Raw genomic sequence first — 22,180 nt, forward strand, 5'->3', positions numbered from 1 at the left:
GCCCTTGGCTTAGTCAGAAGTGTAACATAATTCAAAATGATATTCTTTCGGCGTATAGATTAGTGACGCTTTAAAAGTATTTAAGTGTTTAAAGAGCGTCAACTAACCTATGTAGGTTAGTAACGTGCTTTAAAAGTATTTAACTGTTTAATGATTTTTGTTAAAGCAGGGCACACACACACGTGTGTATGTCCTGCTTTATAGAAGTTGTGATTTTCGTTAAAGCAGGGCACACACACGTGTGTATGCCCTGGGTCATGTTCCAAAACTCACTCTGGGTAACTAATATCTATAGTTTACGTCACGTACACTATAGCATTTTGGTTAACTAGAGTGAGTTTTGGAACATAACCCTGGGGGTCGATTCTGTATTTTGAGACGAGGTGAAAATTACAAAAGTGAGGAAATTCATTAGAGAATTTACAATTTTATTTGTCGAAATCTAGTAAATCTGTTCACTTTTGTAATTTTCACCTTGTCTCAAAATACAGAATCGACCTCCTGCTTTATAGAAGTTGTAATTTTCGTTAAAACAGGGCACACATGTGTGCCCTGCTTAGGTTAGTTGACGCGCTTTAAACACTTAAACACTTTTAAAGCGCGTCACTAATCTATACGCCGAAAGAATATTATTTTGAATTATGTTACACTTCTGACTTACCAACCAAACAGTTGTCATGTCGTGACCTCTTGCATGCGCGTGCGGCCACTGAGCATGCGCATATGGCCACAGGGCATGTTCGTAGTCGCTACATCTCGTCGGTATGACAGGTCTCATAACCTGATAGTGGTCGGTCGTTTTGTGCAAAAACGCGTCGATTAAGCCTAAGTTCAACGAAATTGATGAAGAGGCCCAAATTCTTCAGATTTACCCAAAGTATTATTAATTGATAATAATTTAAGGTTTGATCTCCTTGTAATATCCATTTATTTTTTTTTTATGGATGTACTTTGTTAGAGTATTTTTGAACTGACTTACCCAAATATGGAATTGCAAATATTAAGTTCATTAATATATACACATACTTGATCATGATTATGTAACTTTTCTCAATTGGGCATAGTACATGTTAAATATTGTAATGCGTTAAACATTGTACAATCATTTTTGTATATTACCTGACGCTTAACAAAATATGTAAATAAGGAAAATACTAACAATCAAAAGATGAATTAAAACAAACAAATAACAAATTATGAAAATAAATAAATAAATAAAATAAGAAACAAATTACAAATAAGTAAAAACAAGAAAGTAAAAAAATAAAATAGAAAATAATAATTTATCGTCAGGTGATTAAATTTTAGTTTAGCTAGTAAATTTTGTAATATGAGACACAATGTAGTACACTATATACTGTTAGACAAATATACAACACATTACATTGTGTTCTTGCGTCTTTCGACTTTTTTGAACAATTGTACTGTACAAATGTAATATTATACGGGCTTATTTGTATAAATTTCTTGTACTTATGATATATTTCATATATAATTTAGTCTATTAAGTCTTTGACAATACAATGTCAATCGCATTCTATATTATATACGAGCTTGTTGTTTGCGAGCAAATTCTCAGCTAATCCCACTTTGAATTTTCTCGCTGTATGCACGGGGCCAACTAACAACTATTGTTATATAGTGCGCCTTTGGACAAGGCGTAGCTATGGCGAGCCGTCCTAGGGTGCACTTTGGGCGGGGTACACCCGAACCTGGTATTCGTCCAAACAAAACAAACATGAAAAAGTCCACTGGTGAAACAAAGTTTCCACCCTAGGGATCTCGGATGCCCAGGGGTAGACACGGGGAGGGTGGAGACCTAGCATTCCCCGGGTCGTTGAGCTCTGGCTTACTGTTGAATATGTATTTCTGTGCACATCGTACATTGGCATTCTTTCTGTATTATAACGACATCTAACGTCTACCGGTGCCCGCGATATACTTCCCCTTTTTTGGGCACGTTCGCGCATCGTGTACATGTATTATCGAGACCTGTCCGTCTCTCGACCCTCACTCTTTCGAACGATCGCGGACACGATACTTGTGTTGTGTACTCACGTTCCGTGCGCGCCGGATAGACTCACTTACTTCAATAAATTCGTGTTGTATTATCAATATCTCGCGATCTCGATAATTTCCTATACCGAACCTTTCGATCCTACAGACGGGAATCTCAACAGGTTATGGGCCCAGGCACGGTGTCTGGTTTTGGTGTCGGAAAATTGTGCGAGTGAGTTTCATAGGTGCCATCGAGAAAGTGAACGGGCGACTCGTTAACGACAACGTGGTCGCGCCATTTTCGTTCGAACAAACGGGACTCCTCCGTACGCTATAGTGACGGAAAGAACAGAAATCGTGGACAAATTTATAGCGGGATATAAGCAATGGCCAACGTCGACGTTAAGCAGATTACGAAATTTGACGGTACAAATTTCCAGCTCTGGAAATTCCAGATTACCACTGCGTTGGTGGCAAAGGAGCTCAAAGGCTACGTAGATGGAACGATAGTTCCACCGAAACCCATGGACGCCACATTTGCCGCCTGGACGACGAACAATGCTGCCGCTATGTGCTTAATCTCCACAACAGTCGAGTATTCGCAACTCGAATACTTAATTACGTGTGACACTGCTAAAGGGATGTGGGATAAACTCACAAGTATCCACGAACAGACTTCAGCGTCGAATTTATTACATTTGAATCAGAAATTTCATGCTTACAGCATGAGCTCGTGTGACAGTGTAGCTCAACACATAGCGAAGGTTGAGAACATGACACGTCAACTTAGAGACCTTGGAGAACGGATCTCGAACACGGCATTGATGGCCAAGATACTCGGTAGTCTTCCTTCGAAGTTTAACGCGTTGGTGACCGCATGGGACAGTGTGCCCTTGGAATATCAAACAGTTGATAATTTACGTGAACGGTTAATCAAGGAAGAGAACAGACTAACGAATGACGATGACAAAGCTGCTGCTTTGAGTGCAGTAGATCAAAACGCATCAAGCACGAAGAAAACGGGGAAAGGAAATTCGTGTAAAAAATCGAACAAGACAGTCAAATGCTATTATTGCGGTATAACCGGGCATTTGATCAGATCGTGTCGGAAACGGAAGAGTGATAACGGTGACAAAGATGGCGAAGCCAACGTGAGTGCACTCGTCGCTGTTGAGAGTTTCGAGCCAAAGGACATGTTCGCGTTAAATGCTGTAAATCGCGAAAAAGAACGATTCTTGAATAACGATACTTGAGACACGTGGTACGGAGATAGTGCGTGTTCGCGCTATATAACATTTCGTCGTGATTGGTTCTCAAATTTCAAAGAGTGCTCGGGATCCATCATTCTCGGTGACGATGGCGCGTGCGCGGTGAATGGTTCCGGTACAGTGCCAATCAAAAGTTTGGTTAATGGACAATGGCTAAACTTTAATATCGAAAACGTGGCGTATGTCCCGAATTTTCGAAAGAATTTGTTTTCTCTCGGGCTGTGCACGGAAAAAGGCTTGAAAGTGGTGCTCACAAAAGAATCCATTCAAATTGTACGTGATGGTAAAGCCATTATAGAGGGTGTCAAGCAGAGCAACCAATTGTACAGACTGTACATCGAACCAGCGAGCAAAGTCCAAGACGAAGTACACGCGACGACGACGGAGAAAAACAGCCTGCGACTTTGGCACGACCGCTTGGGTCATATAAACAAGCGAGCAGTACAGAATTCGGTCAAGTTGACTAACGGCATGAAAATAGATGATACAAAAGATTTCTTTTGTGCGCCATGTCAAATCGGAAAATCACATCGACTCACATTTCCGAAAAACAAAACACGAACAAGACGGGAGCCAGGTGAATTCATCCATAGCGATGTATGCGGCCCCATGTCAGTGAGTTCCCTGGGAGGAGCGAGATTATACGTGTCCTTCAAGGATGATGCGTCCGGGTATCGACACGTTTATTTCATTAAGCATAAGTCAGATGTGCTAGATCGCTTTCGTGAGTACGAACAGTTGGTGAAAAATAAATTTAATAAACCAATCAAAACTCTCAGGGTCGATAACGGACGCGAATATATAAACAATCCAATGAGGCTGTTCCTGGCAGAAAGAGGTATCCAACTGGAAACTACGGCACCATACACACCGGAGCAGAATGGGCGATCAGAACGCGACAATCGGACAATTGTCGAATCAGCTTTAACGATGCTCGAGGCCAAGGGTTTACCACGATTTCTATGGGCAGAAGCCGTCAACACGGCAATCTACGTCATTAACAGGACGGCGACATCTCAAGTTGAGAGAGCAACACCATATGAGATCTGGCACGGCAAAAGGCCCGATCTTTCGCACATCAGGGTGTTTGGATCAGAAGCCTACTCGCATGTACCGAAAATACAGCGAACAAAACTGGATCCAAAAGCCAAGAAAGCAATTTTGGTTGGCTATCAAGGAGAGTCGCGAAATTATCGACTCTATGATTCCTCGTCGAAGAAACTCTACGTCAGCAGAGACGTCACGTTCGACGAGACATCGACGTGTGATAGCAAGAAAAGAGACGCAGTCGACATCGAGTTCGAGATACCGGCGAAAGCGGTTCCTGTTCCGGCAGAAGAAGATGACATCGCTCCAGCAGAAGAAGACGACGTCGTTCCAGTGGGAGTGACTGGTGAGCAAGTGCAAGGGCATGACAGATTGCCCCGATTGAGAGATCGTCAATTAGTGCATCCTCCCGAGAGATTCGAAGCGCATTTTGTCGAATTTCATGAGCCAACTACATACAACGAAGCCGTTAACGGTAAAGATGCAACGGAATGGCAGCGCGCTATCCAAGATGAGCTCGACGCTCATGAGAAAAATGGAACTTGGTCCGTTGTTCCACTTCCCAAGGAGAAGAAGACCATCGATTCTCGTTGGATCTTCAAGGTCAAAAGGTCACCGTCCGGTGACATTCAACGTTACAAGGCACGCCTCTGTGCCAGAGGTTTTTCGCAGCAAGCAGGAGTCGACTACAAGGAGACGTTTTCCCCTGTCGTAAGGTACGACAGTCTGCGCGTCCTGCTGGCTGTTGCGACGGAGATGGATCTGGAGGTCGGTCAATTCGACATCAAAACGGCTTTCCTCTATGGGGAGCTGTCCGAAGAAATCTACATGAAAGTGCCAAGTGGGTTGAACGTGAAGGGTAAAAATGTTGCGTGTAAACTAGTGAAAGCGTTGTACGGGTTGAAGCAGGCGTCGCGCTGTTGGAACTTGAAGTTTAAGTCATTTTTGAAACAATTTAATTTTGAGGCTTGCGATGCGGATAAATGCATCTATAAAGGTATAATTAACGGTTTAATTGTATTCCTCGCATTGTATGTGGACGATGGTCTAATTTTAGCGAAAACTATAGGTGCAATTAACGTTGTCATAGATGCACTCCGCAAGTCATTCGACATAACGGTCGAGAAATCGAACATTTTCGTGGGCTTAGAATTTGAGCGTGACCGTAAAATTAAAACAATGTCGATTCATCAACATAGATATATTGATAAAATTATTGCACGATTCAATATGATCGAATCGCGACCTTTGAGCGTACCAGCGGATCCGAATGTAAGTTTAACGTCTGCTGAGAAAAATAATGATTTTGACTTGAAAGTGCCTTATCAGGAGGCAGTCGGAAGTTTAAACTTTTTGGCAATTGTAAGTCGTCCTGACATATCATACGCGGTAAATGTAGTCAGTCGTCACTTGTGTAATTATTCTCGAGATCACTGGGAAGCGGTAAAACGTATAATTCGCTATCTGAAAGAAACGAGAGATTTATCACTAATTTATTGGAGCGAGGGAGTGAATTCATTTCCAGTTGCGTACTCAGATGCGGACTATGCGGGCGACGTCGACACGCGACGATCTACTTCCGGTTATATATTTTTATTGAACGGTGGTCCAGTGATCTGGGGATCACAACGACAAAGTATTGTTTCATTAAGTACAACCGAGGCAGAGTATGTATCGGCATGCACTGCAACAAAGGAAGCAGTTTGGTTGAAACAACTGCTCAAAGACATGGAATACCGATGTGAAGGTCCGATTGTCTTAAACGTGGATAATCAGAGCGCAATACGCCTCATTAAGAATCCCGAATTTCATAAAAGGACAAAACACATCGGTGTTCGGTATCATTTCATACGGGAAAAATACGATAACGGCGAGATAGATGTGAAGTACGTAAATACCGATATGCAGCTCGCAGATCTATTTACAAAAGCATTAAGGAAAGATAGATTCAGAATGTTGAGAGAGTGTATTGGTATGTTTTGAGTGTGAAGAATGTACTGTGTGAGTGGGAGTGTTGAATATGTATTTCTGTGCACATCGTACATTGGCATTCTTTCTGTATTATAACGACATCTAACGTCTACCGGTGCCCGCGATATACTTCCCCTTTTTTGGGCACGTTCGCGCATCGTGTACATGTATTATCGAGACCTGTCCGTCTCTCGACCTTCACTCTTTCGAACGATCGCGGACACGATACTTGTGTTGTGTACTCACGTTCCGTGCGCGCCGGATAGACTCACTTACTTCAATAAATTCGTGTTGTATTATCAATATCTCGCGATCTCGATAATTTCCTATACCGAACCTTTCGATCCTACAGACGGGAATCTCAACACTTACAATCCCATGATAGGCTTGCCACCGTCGAGTCTGGCGCGAGCTTGACGGCCAAGACTGCAATCGCTGTTCAGGAAAAGCTGTTGTTACCGACATCAATCTCGGATATGACGAGATAGTCGATGTTAATTTAGAGAGGACAGATGATACACGCCAATCGACGGGGGAACTTGGCGCGGACTTTGACAGAGGAGCATTATTAGCTGCCGACTACTTGGAAGGTGACCGTATCGATTTATCTGCGTCTATCACTCCCAATATTGAGATGGAAACATATATGGATGATGGCGATATCGTGGGTGTGAATGTTTACAAATCTGTCTTCTCTGATGGAGATAACAACAACACGAGGAAGATCGAAATACATCCAACATTATTGAGATTTCAGAAGAGGAATCTGAAGGTTCCACTAGGAAATCACTCCAATTACGAGAGGGACAATCAAGACTCCTCTCCACCACAGACATCACTCCCTAAGGAACCGTACAGATTTGTTGCGACGAGCAAGTTTGTTAGTCCTCCTCATAAGAGTCGTTCACGTAAGAAATCGGCATATTTGGTTTCGGACTCACCTAGGGGTAAGGATACTAGAATTACACTAAGATCTACCAGTGAACTAAAGAAATGGGAAACCGAGAAATTGGCCGAGTACGCTGGTGACTGCCTTTCTAAGTTTGAACTTGTACTCAGCAAATGCTCAAACATCCAAAGAATGCTTAGGAATCACATGGAGGCCGGTCTCTCCAACCTCTCTAAAATCACCAAAATTTTGATGGATCGCCTGGTTGAATCCGGAGACATTGCATCTTTTAAAGTTCAGAATGTTAATTTAGCGGCACAGGTGAGAAGCCTTAAAAAAGACGAGAAAATCCACAAACGCGAACTTTTGTTAAGAGAAGATAAAAACAAAAGTTTAAAGAAAGAGCTAGAAATCCTCCGCGAAGAACTTAAGAAAAAAGAACAACATTCCTCTGATCTGGAAGTTAATTTCAAGAATTTAGATAAATCTGGGGGAAAACGTGACAAATCCGTAGAAACTCAAATCAAACAACCGAATAATTATCCTCCTCTGCCTAAAAGAGACTCAAAACCTAGAATAATCTTACAACAGAAATTGATCGAAAAAGTCACTAGAAGCAATAGAATAGACTCCAAGTCGGAAATGGCGACGGAAAGTGCGGAAAAAATCAACACTCCTGTTCCGGAAACTTCTCACGGAAGCGGATCTTTGCAGAGGAATCGTAAACCGACAACCCAGTTTATGTTCCCATCCCGTCACGTCGAAGAGATAATCAACGATACTGGATCTGCTCGTGAGATCAAAGCCATGAACGAACAGATAGCACAAATAGTGGCTCGGCAAGAGGAGCTCTGTGCGAGGCTCGCAGCCCACTCCGACGAACCACCGGACAAGATTACATCAAGGAAAAGTAAGAAAGTTAGGAGAACTTCCTTCAGAAGCGAGATTCCAGGAACCTCGGATGGAGAGGTTGTGGGTCCGCCTACACCCATATTATCTTTGCCCGAGGATAATAAACCTAGAAGACGACCATCTACGAACGATCCAAATGAAGTTGACGCTGTGAGAAAGGGACCTCGCGATATTCCCCATCCCCGTAGACCTCCCAGGACAGCAGCGGTATCTATTACCAGCCTAAAGTCCGATACCACCTATGCGGACATACTTAGGAAAGCGAGGGAGAAAATAAGTCTTGATACCCTAAGCATTGAAACCTCCAAAATTAGAAGAGGTATAAATGGAAGAATAATAATTGAAATTCCAGGTGCGAACGGAACAGCTAAAACGGACACCCTTGCTGGCAAACTTAGGGAAGACCTCGATGCGAATACAGCTCGTGTAACCCGCCCCACTACAATGGGCGAACTTTGCATATAGAATTTTGACGATTCCATCTCCCCGATTAATATTACGAAGGAGATATCGATCATCGGGGATTGTGACCTCATTAAATTGGGAGCTATTAGGAAAATGAACAACGGCTTGAATTCCATTTAGGTCAAATGTCCGCTGTCTGCGGCGGTCAGGATTGCTGATACTAACAAGCTGAAAATCGGCTGGACGGTGGCGCGCGTACAATTGTTGGCAGCTAAGCCAATACAATGCTTTAAGTGCTGGCGTTTCGGCCACGTCCGCACCACCTGCAATTATCCTGAAAACAGGACGGGGGCGTGCTTTCGCTGCGGAGACAGAGATCATCAAATCGGCAAATGTCAGGCCAACCCTTGTTGCGTTCTATGTAAGGACGCTGGTAGAGATAGCAATCATTGGCTTGGCTCGGTCAATGTTTGCTACGCACTGCAGAAGGAGGCAACTGGAAAAGGACTTAAACCACAACAAAAATGACTTCGTGCCTTCAAATAAATTTTAATAGAAGCAAGGAGGCTCAGGACCTCCTTGTCCAGGAGGAGATGGGAGCTGCTGTTTGTGTGGTCTCCGAGCCGGCTCGCACATTCAGCTCTTTCCAAAACTGGTTTTATAGCCACGATAAATTGGCGGCTGTCTTCGTTAATATGAAGAACATTGTGCATCCTATGGCCTTTATGGCCTAAAGTCGTAGCGCTGTTATGATCCGATTTGGTGATATCTACATCATATCTAGTTACATTTCGCCTAACGTTGGCCTACACGATTACGTTGGCTTTCTCAAGGAACTGACAAATTTAAGCTCGAGTGTAGCCCATAACAACAATATTCTTGTATGTGGTGACTTTAACGCCCACGCCCAACTGTAGGACTCACAGATCACCGATGCGAGGGGCAAACTACTTGAGGAACTTGCCGCACAGCTGGATTTGCGTCTAATAAACGCGGGAAATCACCCCACTTTTGTTGGCCATCAGAGATGTTCCATTATTGACCTGACTTGGGCTTCCTCGGATTTATCAAGCAGGATAACTCATTGGTCAGTACGGGAAGAGGTTGAATCCATGTCGGACCACCTCTACATCTCCTTTCGCATATCGAGTTTTTATTTGCAACGGTTTACACCACCATCGATTATTCGGTGGAACTATAGAAAGATAGATACGGAACTTTATCAGGAAGCCATCGAGTGGAGATGTGCCGTCACCCCAAGAGACCCGGAGTATTTTATAACGATTGAACATGATTGCTGGATAGACAGTTGTATCACGGATGCGTGCAACGCGGCCGTTCCCTCTGCGATATTTGCCAGGAGAGCAAGGACTCGCGGAAGAGGCAAGGACAGACCAGAAATTCTGAAGGCCAAAAGGGTGGCTTACGTTGCCACAAGTCAAGAACTCAAGTTCGAAATAAGAAGAGCCAAGTCGCTGGCATGGCAAGAGTTGGTGTACACGCTGGATGACGATCCTTGGGGCTTGCCCTACAAATTAGTAATGGGCAAATTGCGAAAGCCTACCACGGCGCTCAGCGTCAGCCTGGAGCCAGATGTCCTAAATCAATTGTTGAACTAGCTTTTTCCTCCGGGCAGAGAGTTGATTCCGGTGGATCTTGGAGATTGCGAGGAAGGAAAAACCCCTATCACTGCTGGCGAAGTTAAAGAAGCAATTTGTGCAAAGAAAAATGCGAATACGGCACCTGGTCCAGATGGATTTAAGGCGACCGTCTTGAACAAACTTCCTCCGAGCATGGTTCATCGACTCGCTCAGAGCTACGACCATTATATGCAAACAAGGATCTTTCCTTTAAACTAAAAATTAGCTGACCTTGTTTTGATACCGAAGGGAGATGCCCCACCTCCTGGCGAGGTTCCAAAAGTCAGGCTGATATGTCTGCTAAACGAGATGGGTAAGACCTTCGAGAGGATCATTGCAAATCGTCTTGAAATATATCTCAGCAAAAACCCGACTTATGATCTATCCGGGAACCAATTCGGCTTTAGAAGGCTGCGCTCGACGGTCGATGCTCTTTTCTTGGTGAAAAACATAATTACAACTGCTCGGGCTGAAGGTAAGGTCGCGCTGGCAATATCAATTGATATAGAAAATGCCTTCAATTCGATAAGGCACTCAAGCATCAGGAGGGCGCTTCGCAATAAACGGGTTTCCCCATATCTGCGACTGATTTTGGAAGACTACCTCAGGGGCTGGAAAGTAAGATACATCGCACCGGATGGCACTCGTCGGACGAGATGAGTTAACAAGGGGGTCCCACAAGGCTCGGTGTTGGGCCCCCCTCTATGAAACATTGGTTTCGATCAAGTCCTGAGAACGAGATTATTCAAGGATTGTCACGTCGTCTGCTACGCGGACGACACCCTCTTGGTGGTCCTGGAAAGTGATTTTGATGAGGCATGTGTCCTCGCTACGGAGTGCCTGGAAAGATTCCTCGTCAATATTAGTGACCTAGGCCTAAAGGTCTCGTGGCCTAAAACCGAGGCCGTCTTTTTTGGTCGTTGTCCGCGGGACTCCATTTTTGTACGGCGGTAGAGAGATCAAGATCTCGTATAGCATGAAATATCTTGGTGTGTATATTGATAAGAATTGGGCATTTAATACACACATCAAGTATGTCGCGGACAAAATTACGAGGCAACCGGGCACTGTACGGGTTGCTCCCTAATCTGAGGGATCCACTAGAGAATAAGCGTAGATTATACTACACGATTAATACCTCGATTGCGCTTTACGCGGCTCCCATTTGGAGCGAGGAATTTCTCGCGTCTGAGAACAAACAGCGGATTCTTAGACGCGCGCTGCAAATGACGGCCACTCGTACGACGATGGCATATCGTATCGTTTCGTACAAGGCGGCCATGCTGCTTGCTTGTATTCCACCGCTTCACTTATACGCAGAATACCTAAAGCGTATCTATATAAAATTCAAGGAGATGAAGGAAGAGGGCACATACAATGACATGTCTTCGGCTGCTCTTCGGAAGCAGGAATGGGAAGTTCTGAAAGAAGAATGGAAGAATCATATCCGGAAACCGCACCTCGCGGGACAAAGAACTAGAGATGCGATACTCCCGAATTTTGAGGCTTGGATGGACCGACGAACCGGGTTTTTAACGTTTAGAGTAACTCAGTTTTTGACGGGGCATGGCTGCTTTAGGGCCTATCTCTTTAGAATTGGGAAGGAGGACACGCCCATCTGCCACTATTGTAATGCAGAAGATGACACCTCGGAGCATAACTCTGGCCACTTGTAACTCCTGGAGTCTTGAGCGGGGGGAACTGACCGCTGTCATCGGTCAAAACTTGTTACTTGACAAAGTTGTCGAAGCCATGTGTTCCCGCAAAGAGTCGTGGAAGGCCTTTTCGTTTTTTGCCGAAAGGGTGTAGCAAAGAAAAAAAGAGGATGAGCGCAGAAGGCAGCAACAGGCACTTTTGGACCCCGGAGGATCCGACGTTGGAGATGCGGCGGGGGACGAGTAGCGGCATCATTTTTTATCGATCTTATCATTGTATTCTTGCGGACCTGTTTTGCGTGCGAGTGGGGTTTTTCTTTGGCTCCCCGGGGTGGTCGGGCGCTGGTCGGTGGAGATTCTCTCCTCTCCTGGAATCCGGCGCGTCGACCTTGTGCGACGATCCCGGATCCCTGGGGGTGGGTGAGGTCTGGGATCGTCTGGGCTGGCCGGCGTTGGTCCGCTCTCCCGGGGCTACTGAACTGCCCTGCGTTATAATATTATAGTTGTGTTTCTGCGTATCAGGATTTCTCGAGGACTTGGTTGCGGGGGTCGTTGGGTTCTTGGGGGGTCGGTCGGCCGGAGTCCGCCGCTCATCGCTGTTTGCGGGGCTCCGGACTCGCTGCTAGGCAGCGGGTTCCGGATGTCCCATTGCGGCTGCGGTCTGCGGTTGGTCGTCCCCCCCTCCGGGGACTCTTCGGCTGCGGCAAAGCCCTCAAAGCGTTCTTAATTCGCGCTTTCTCCCCTCTCTCTCCCCGCCCCTAGCTGGGTTGGGGGCGGGCAGGGATGGGGTCCGATTCTCAATGTTCGCCATGTATGAATGGCTGGGGATGGGGGTTTTTCTGGGATCCCGCATGCGGTGATGGGTTAGATGCCCCAGTTTTAACGAGCTCTTACTCGTGGATTAGTTATGAGTGGAAGTGGTATCTATCCCTCTCAGGATAGAGGAGGTTCCTGTCTCGCTTAGTTTGTACACGTCCTTGTGTGCATGCTTTGCGAGGGGGATGTAAACACTCCTGGACGAACGCTTTCGCAACCGATGAAGAGGACCCTCAATGATATGACTGCCCGCGGTCATCATCATGAGGGTCTTCCGAAGTGGTCGAGTGGCGGACGTGTTTGGTCCTCGACATTGCAGGGCATAGGACCCTCATGTCATTGGTGCCGCGCGTTTCCGCCGCTCGACTAGGGTGCAGTCTCTCCGGAGGTTGGAGCATTACCTTCTTGTAGTAACACCTCTATCTACTTCCTCTATACAATGAAAGATGATGTTCTCAGATTCTGTCATAGATTCTGCATCCTTAAGATTTACAAAGTCTGTTTGTGTTGGTTGAGTTTGTGTTGCTTTATACACTTTACTTTTTTTATTCTCGCTCAAAATTAATGTGTCAGTTGAATCTAAAAATTAAGACATAAATACATAAGAAAAATATTTATTATAATGCTTATAATGTTATAAACATATGCTTAAATTTTGCAAAGTAGAATAGATTTATATCAGTAATAGTTTATACCGTTTTCTATGTTTTCTTGAGTTAAATTTTCATAGTTCAATAATAATGCATGTTGGAACACAGTTGGAACTGCATTTGGCATTAGTCTATTTTTTAAATCATTTAAGAAATACTTTTTTTCAAAGTGAACAGCACATAAACGATGAAAGTCATATAATTTCTCAGCGTTCGGTATTAAATCGTATCGCATAGCTGCTTTCGCCCAAATTACGGCTTTGCAATACATAAACAATTATTCAACAACTTTAAACCGTTTTACGTATATATTATATACCTATATTCTTATATATTAAAATTTATATTTATTATGGCGCAAAAACATACAAATACAGCATTAGAATAATATCTATTTTTATTTTTATATTTATTTTTATCTTTCTAAAATTATTAGAATATAATGAAAGCAATTACATACCTTTCTTTATCTTTTGGAAAGCAAAAAAATAATACATTATCACAATTGTTGTTTAAACAATTTTGCACAGCACACACACGATAAATCTTTTTGCCAAACATTTCTGGAATAAAACACAAAGTTATAAAATGTGAAAGCGATGCCCGACGTGACGGTGACGTTCAATGAACTTGCAGATTAAGTTTTCCTACCGCTGTGATTACAGTAACGGAGATACTGCAGGTTCTTTACTTTGAACGGGATTGGTGCATGCCTAAGAACATGGCCGCTGAAGATGCGCAAGCAAATATGCGCGGCTGAGTCGAAAACAAAGCATTGTCCCTACTGTATATCCTTATACTGTGGTGAAGCTTTAGTATCGACTATTCGCGCAACCTGATTGATTGAGAGCGCCGCCGTCAGTGTCAAGCGCGGTCGTCGGGCGGCGGTCGTTGTTCAACAGATTCCATCGAGAAGTCTCAGAGACCAGTCATATAAACCGATCGTCTAAGTTCCCGCGTTTTGCGCGCGTTATCTCGTGGTTGTTGCGTTCCGCAACGGTTACCAGTTTCCTATACCACGCTTTTATATACCACGTTGACAAATACACTATGTGAATAGTACTTCGTCGTTGGCGGTCATTGTACCCGTTCCATCTCTTCTTTTCCTGTCCTCTTGCCTTTTGTCTCGAGAAGTCTGCTCGTTAATATTCTTGTCCTCGCCGTTTCCGTTACCGTGGCTACGACCTTTCCGGTGCGATTTGCGGCTAATAAGTTTTCTCACAAATAGCTTACAGTATAGACCAAGCATTCCGTCTACGACGTAAAGTCGAAAGTTGGCAGTTTAGAACGCAGTATAAGAAAGCTGTTTTGTGTTTACTGCTTTCTCACTCTAGTTTAGAGCGATTGTCAAGAGTCGTTATTATTCATGAGAAAGAAAGAAAGAAAATATTATATACCAGAAAAAGACAGAAAAAGAAAGTAAGAAAGCACTAGAAGCAAATCAACTATTTCGCTCTGTCTTAAACTGCAACATCCGGGTTCAACTACTGCTATACCCGGCTATAGCATTTTTTTTTTTTTTGACGCTGGAGAAATCTTCCACCACCGGGTCCGGCGGAGAAGGCCGGGACAACCAGTCACGACGACCGATCAGAGAGCGCCCGCAGCAACCAGTCGCGGACCCTAAGGTCTGGTCAGGGATGTTACGCAGCGGGCAACCAGTCACGAGCGCCGATCGGGGATTTACGTCCCGCCTCCGCGGGAACCCGGTGACCCCTCTTTCGGGGGGAAGACCCCCCATCCCCGGGGTGGGGCGGGGGAGTGTCAAATTCTGCGGCCGCGCCCGTTCGATAAAGCGTGCGCGGCCATAGCCTACCGACTAAAACTCCAGCGAGTTGACCCTCCTTTGCGCTGTATGGGGGAGCCCTGGGAAACGCAATGATTACAGCCGCGAGCTCTCCCACGCGTTCGCTTCTAGCGAGAAATCTAACTTGTGGCGGTTGAGTGGTCGCTGCACTTAACCGTCACCCCTCCCTCCGGGGTTGCCATTACCGAGGCAATGGCAGCGGACGAGAGACGACCCCGGTCTCTCACCCACCCCCCGGGCGAGAAGAGGAGGAGAGCGGCGTGCCGCGTTTCCTCTCCCCTCTCGCGCCCCTCTAGGGGGTAGGCGGGCGCCGCCCCACGGTTGACGAGACCCGTCGGAGCCCCGCCACCGCGAGTCCGGCACCCTGTCCTCGCGGGCCGAGAGGAGCGCCCGTGGCGGAAACTCCGTGGAGAATCCGCCCGAGCCCCCCTCCCCGGCACGCTCCCTCCACCAACCTCTCGGCGCCGGCAACTTCGGGAGGGGGGGAGTGCCTCCACCTCCGTAGAGGTTTCGGAGACATGGCCCCCCCCACCCGACACCCACTCCCACTCTCTTCTAACGCGCCGCTTGACGGCGCCGGGGCTAATTGCTTCGTTGTTGTCAAACGGTGACGGATCTTTTCTACGATCCGCCCCCTCAATCACTGTCCGATTGAGGAGGGGCGGCTTCTCCCCTCCTCACCCGCTCATCTGCCTCTTTCTTTCGCAAGACCGCGCTAGCAAAGGAGGTGAAAGCCCTCCAATTATTTCTCCCTTCTTCTCCCGGCCTGACCAATTTGGCCACGACTGCCGGGAGGGAGAGATCCCCTCCTAACTGTGCCCGGAGGGCACGGCGCTCTTCTGTCCTTTCCGGACAGATCTCCAGAGTATGTTGCGCCGTGTCCGCCCCCTCCGGGCAGTACCAGCAGCACGTGGTGCGCTCCTTCCCAATACTGTGCAAATATTTGCCGAAGCAACCGTGCCCCGACAGGATCTGCACAGCGTGGAAGGTCAAGTCGTGTGACTTGACACCCTCCACCACTCCTCGAATACTGGCCGGACAGCCTCGGCGACTCTCCTTCCGTACTTGTGGCGGAGGTCCGCCACCCAATCCTTCCATCTGACCCTCAATGCCGCCGTGGCTTGGACTCTCAGCGCCACCCTCATTTGCGGGGTAATTACCCCCACCCTGCCGCGGATCACGTGTACGCTATCATACACTTCCGCGTACGATCGCGCGAGCAAGTGGACTGGGGAAATACCCGCGAGGATGGTCGCCCCCACGTGGGCGACGGTCCTGTACGCCCTCGCCACCCTGAGGGCGATCACGCGTTGCGCGCGTTCCAACTTGGCCCTCAGAGTGCGCGAGCTCTCCGCCTTGGCCCACCACACGGGCGCGGCGTACATAAAGATGGAATGGACCGTCGCCGTGTAGAGGCGACGCACTTGACCTCCAGCCCCCCCCCCGAGGTTTGGCAGTAGCCTGGACAGGTTGTTTGCGACTTGCCCGGCCCTCGGGGCTACGCTGCCGACGTGCGCGCCGAAGTCCCTTTCCGTGTCCAGCCACATACCCAGATATTTCATCTGAGGAGTGGTCGGGATCTTCGCTCCTCCCACGCGGAGGCTGAGTCCCGCAGGCAATGGATCCCGTTTCATCGGCCCCCTCCTATCGTAGAAGAGGGTCGCCTGCGTTTTCTGTGGGGCCACCTTGAGACCCAGCCTCTCTATGGAGCGCACCACGCTCGCTGCCGCCACATTTGCCAGCCTGAATAGCTCCCGCCATCCCCTCCCGATGACTCCCAGGTATATGTCGTCCGCATATCCCGAGAGCCAGCATCCTATGAGGAGGGGTGTCCCGAGGACCAGGTCGTACGCGATGATCCACAGCAGGGGTCCTAAAACTGACCCCTGCGGGATCCCGCACTCCATTAACCTGACCCTCAGGACTCCGTCCCGGTCCGTGTACGTCAGTCCCCTCTCAACGAAGTAGTCCCTGACGACCATCACTAGGTACAAGGAGACCCCGAAATCTAACAGGGCCCCCATTATAACCGGCCAAGGGAGGGAGTTGAAGGCGTTCCTAACATCGTAGCCTATACCCATGACAACTCCCCCCCCCCCGGCTATCTCGGCCTCCGTCCGGGCGAGGACGCGCTTGATCGCGTCCACCGTCGATCTCCCGGCACGGAAGCCGAATTGGTCGTCAGAGAGACCTCTCCCCTCCTTTTGGGACAAGTGCTGGACGAGGCGTTTCGCGATGATTCGCTCCAGAATCTTCCCCTCGTCCAGCAGGCACACGGGCCGGTAGGAGGAGGGCATGTCCGGTGGTTTGCCCTTCTTTGGCAGGAGCACCAGGCTGGCCTCCTTCCATTTTTTGGGGAAACGACCGGTCTTCAGGCATGCGGTGAACACCTTTCGCATCCTGCCGGTCACTTCCCCTGCGGCCAAGAGCCATGCTCGCCCGGGGATCTCGTCGGGACCGGGGGCTTTGCCCCTTTTTACCCGCTTGAGCGCCCTCGATAGCTCCTCCTCTGTGACCCCCCATTCTTCCCTCCATTCCGGCTCCGCTGCCGGGATGCCTATTTCTCCCCTGTTGCATCGGGGGAAGAGGGTGTCGACGACCTTCTCGACGAATGGGGGGTCAAGCGTCTCCGTTAGTGGGAGCGCCCAGGGTCTAAGCTTGGTTTGTACCAACTTGTACGGGCGCCCCCACGGATCCTCGTCCACGCCATCGAGGAGCTCGTCCCAGGCGAGCCCCTTGGCCTTGTGGATGGCTTTGGAGAGGTTCTGGCGGGCGGCTCGCCAGGCCTCTCCTGCCTTGGTCGTGCGGGGGGTTCCACAAGGGTAAGTACTTGGCCCGCTTCTGTGGAACTTGGGGTATGATTACCTCCTCCGGATCGCCCTTCTCCCAGGATGTTGGTTGAACGGTTTCGCCAATGATACCTTCCTGAGAGTCGAAGGCGACACTTGGGACGAGGCCCTAAGAAAGGCGAACGTTGCGGTGAGGGCGGTGGTGGCTACAATGCGCTAGATGGGCCTTAGGGTGGCTCCCCAGAAGACGCAGGCTGTGTTCTTTTATCCCGCGGTTGGAAAAATCCGCGATCGGCGCGGCCGATATGTTAGCAGGAAGCGCGGGACACCACCCGCGGCCCATATAAACGTGGAGAGCACCCGTGTCGTCGTGGGGGCCAGCATGAAGGTGCTGGGTCTTTGGCTGGATGGCAACTGGAGCTTCGGCGAGCATTTCACTCGCCTTACTCCCAGAGCCATTGGTGTGGCCAATAGCCTGGCCAGGCTTATGCCTAACCTGGGAGGGGCGAGTGGTCGCGCTCGCCGATTATACGCCGCGACCGTGCAGGCAGTGACGTTATACGGCGCCCCAGTTTGGGCGTCGGTAGCGGAGAGGTCACGACCGATCCAAGCGAAGCTACGCCGGATCCAGCGTGTCGTAGCCCTCCGAGTGTCGAGGTCATACCGCATGGTCTCGCATCCGGCGGCTACGGCCCTGGCAGGACTCCCCCCATTGGTGCTTGCAGCCCGGCAATATGCCGAGGTACACAGACGTGTAAGAGCGCTGCAAGCGGGGGGAGCTGGTATTAACCTGCCCAAAGCGCGTGTAGCAATTAGGCTCCAGGAGAAGATGGCCCTAGTGGAGAGGTGGAAGAACTACCTCGAAGACCCCATCCTCTTCGGGAGAAGGACTATCGATGCCATCCGGCCCTGCTTGGCGGACTGACTAAGCAGTCGGCGATACGGGTTGTCGTATCATTCTGTACAGGTGCTCACCGGACATGGATGCTTCGGCGGGTACCTGTGCAGAATAGGGAAGGAAGCCACCACGGCTTGCCATCACTGCGACGGGGAAGAGGACACGGCGCAGCACACGCTGGAGAGTTGTCCAGCGTGGAGTGTGCAGCGCCGTGTCCTGGTTGACGCTTTAGGGCAGGATCTCTCCCTTCCGGCGATTGTGGCGGCAATCGTCGGGGGGGGAAGAAAAATGGAGGGCATTCCTGGCCTTTTGTGACCAAGTAATGTCCTCCAAGGAGGAGGCATTCGACGGGGGGAGGCGGCACCGCCTTAGCCTCCCCATCGAAGAACTCCTCAACCCGATATCTTCGGCGGGCCGGAGGGAAATGGTAGAGGGCTCGTCCCGTGCCCTACCCTTCCCCCGCCGACCACCGTTGCCATCGACGGTGGCCAGTACCGCATGAATTGCGATAAGAGAGGTGCTGCACCTCCAGGCCCCGCGCCCGACGGACGAGGGGGTTTGGAGGATGAGGGTTCGATGTACCGGCTGGTGAACGGACACCGAACCAAACTCCCAACATCAGTAGGAGTGGCGGTGTGGGTGGTGCCTGCGCCCGCCACTATTAGATCAAAGGCTCTTCAAGCCACCGAGCCTTAGGCTCAGAGGTGTAGGCCCATTGGGCCTGGCGTCGGGGGTGCTCCGGAAGTAGTAATAACAAGTTCCCGGTCACCCCCAATAGGCGCAGAGACAGGCACTCATGGGGTTTTAGTGGGTAGGTTGCGTTTGCCACCTAGGTGACGGACGTGGAATCCCACATTCCTCTTGCTCCTCTCACCAGAAGGGCAGGGGGAGCCTTCCCCTCTTCCGAGGGGTTACTGGTTGAAAGCCGCAGGGGCGCTCCACGAAGGGGTCTAGGACTGGTTGCCCGGAAAAACCGGGCGCTCCCCGATTGGACTCCAGACTGGTTGCTCCTGTGACGATTCTAGTAATAAAAGATTTCTCCATGTAAAAAAAAAAAAGCTTCTCCTGCCTCCTCTTCTGTCGGGCCGTTTCTGCCTTGACGGGCCCTTTGCCACGTCCTTCTGGCCCTTACCGAGGAGCGCCTTAAGGTGGTCAACTCTTCGTTCCACCAATACACGCCTTTTCTAGGGGGGAGCGGATGGAACCGGGGCATGGCCGCGTCGCACACTTTGACCATCGTGTCGACGAGTCCCCCGGCCTCTCGATCCACCCCCTCCCTTTCTATGGCTTCCTCTCCTTCCTTGCCCCAGTTAAGGGCCAGGGCCGCTGCGACAAACTTGTCCGCGTCCATCTTTTTTATGGCCCATCTCCGTCTAGACCTCGCAGCCCTGCGACGGCGGGCTAGCACCTCTGGGGGGACGACCCGGATTGACCACTCGATATATCGGTGGTCCGATAAGGTCTCCAGGTTCGTCATTACCCCCAGTTGCGAATGTCACGGGCCACAGGGGGGTGGCCCAAGTTAGGTCCACCACCGAAAAACCCCGTAGCCGCTCGCAGGTGCTTTCTCGACCCGAGTTAATCAGGCTCAAGCCGAGTCCCGCCGCCCAGGCCTCGGTGACGGGGCCCCTCCAGTTCGCTGGCGGGGGACAATTCCACAACGCGGATCTCGCGTTAAAGTCCCCCGCCACGATCACCCGCCCCGACGAACAGCCGCGAACGCAATCCTCCAACTATACCCGGCTATAGCAGAAATATACCCGGTAAAAATGTTTTTATATAAAAACATATTTAACCCGTTGAGGTCACATGGGGTCCCATGGACCCCAGGCTATTTTTTTTTTTAAGTATACTATTTTGAGAGTAAAACGCACAAAGTTTTTTTACTTTATTTAAAAAAATTTTGATAAATATTTTTGTAAAAAAAGTCAAATTTCTCTCAAAAAAAATTTTTTTTCGTGTTTTTTTAACATAAAAATTTTTTTAAAATTATTGGATTATCAAGAGGAAGTCATAAATTAATTCCAGTTCAAGGTTTGAGTCGATACATCAAAAAGAACGCAAATGGAAACTGTTGTGGGGTCCATTGGACCACATGTGACCTCTACGTTATTTTTAGGAGGTGTGACCTCAACGGGTTAAATATACAATAAAATAATTTAGGACTCTCGATAATAATAAACAATTGTGATTTGGTCTTGAGAGTAACAACGCGATTATCAGTGCGTAATATATCAGAAACCTAATTTATTTTAAATTTTTAAAAAATTACAAAAACGTTCTGTACGTTTCTGCTACACATTAAGCCATCCTCCGCGGTATACAAAAATTAATAATTGCTCACGTTCTCCGTCGTACAATACGTAAGATTTATTCGTTTCCCTAACAGTTCCCAAAATCTCAATTTTGCATACCCTCCTTAACCCTTTGTGATCATAATTATCTACAGTTTCATAATGGTCACACCAGGGTCAAAATGACCCCAGCGATTTTAATCGGCTGTCATATTTACAGTTTTTATTATTTTGACTTGAAAAAATTACTGAATCTTCTTGAAATGTTGTAAAACCTGTCGCAATATTAATTTTGTCAATTATTTAATATTAACATATTGAAAAAAAATTGCAAAGTTAAAGTATATATAAAATGATTTTTTACTTGTAACTTTTTAAATTATTGATTTTTTTACGTCTCTTCTGCCACGTTACAATCTGCACATAGTACAATAAGCAACTCTTATGTGTGACCACTCGGTCTTAGATGGGGTTTTAGGAGAATTTAATATCCATTGATTAATATTTTAGGCGTTATGGCTCCTATTGTCTAGTAGGTAATGTCAGGATACTTTATCTTTTCAGTATTCTGAATTTAAGTTTGTCGCTGGTTAGAAGATTAGATGCGAGTGTGTTTGGATGGTCTTGTAATCTTTTTTGATATCTTTCACTAATCATGCTTGTTTCTTTTTTTACGTTGTTGATCTTTAAGTCATTGAGGATGTACTTGTTGTTTATGCAGTAAGATATGTCTAGCATTGCTCTAATAGTTTTAGTTTAAAATCGTTCTAGTATTTCTATTTTGTTATTGCTAGCTGAGCCCCACAGCTATACCATATGTCCAGACTGGCTTGAGTATTGTTTTATAGATTGCTATCTTACTGTCAACTGACAGGTTTGATTTTCTTCCTGTTAGCCAGTACATGTTTCTTAGTTGTGCATCTAGTTGCAGTCTCTTTGTCCATATGTGTTTTCTCCAGATGAGTCTGCGATCTATGTGTATCTTTAGATATTTGGCGTCAATTGCCTGTGGTATTTCTTGGCCGTATAATTAGACTGGAGGACAGGTTTTTTCTCTTAAGGGGATGGAGTGACGGCCGAACTCCGACGGGATAGCGCCATCATCTAAGCGGAACCAAAAACGTCGATAATAATTATCGAC

General features: G+C 47.8%; 1 protein-coding gene across 1 annotated transcript in view; it reads left to right on the forward strand.

The window, feature by feature from the left end:
• Positions 1 to 1,736: 1,736 nt before the first annotated feature.
• Positions 1,737 to 22,180, forward strand: part of LOC139824411 (uncharacterized) — a gene marked incomplete at its 3' end in the record, with an annotated part of 79,428 nt that continues 58,984 nt past the window's right edge. Inside the window, exon 1 of the mRNA XM_071796943.1 lies at positions 1,737 to 2,180. The remainder of the gene's footprint in view (positions 2,181 to 22,180) is intronic.

Source organism: Temnothorax longispinosus, unplaced genomic scaffold (assembly GCF_030848805.1).
Source record: "Temnothorax longispinosus isolate EJ_2023e unplaced genomic scaffold, Tlon_JGU_v1 HiC_scaffold_36, whole genome shotgun sequence".
NCBI classification, from domain to species: Eukaryota; Metazoa; Arthropoda; class Insecta; order Hymenoptera; family Formicidae; genus Temnothorax; species Temnothorax longispinosus.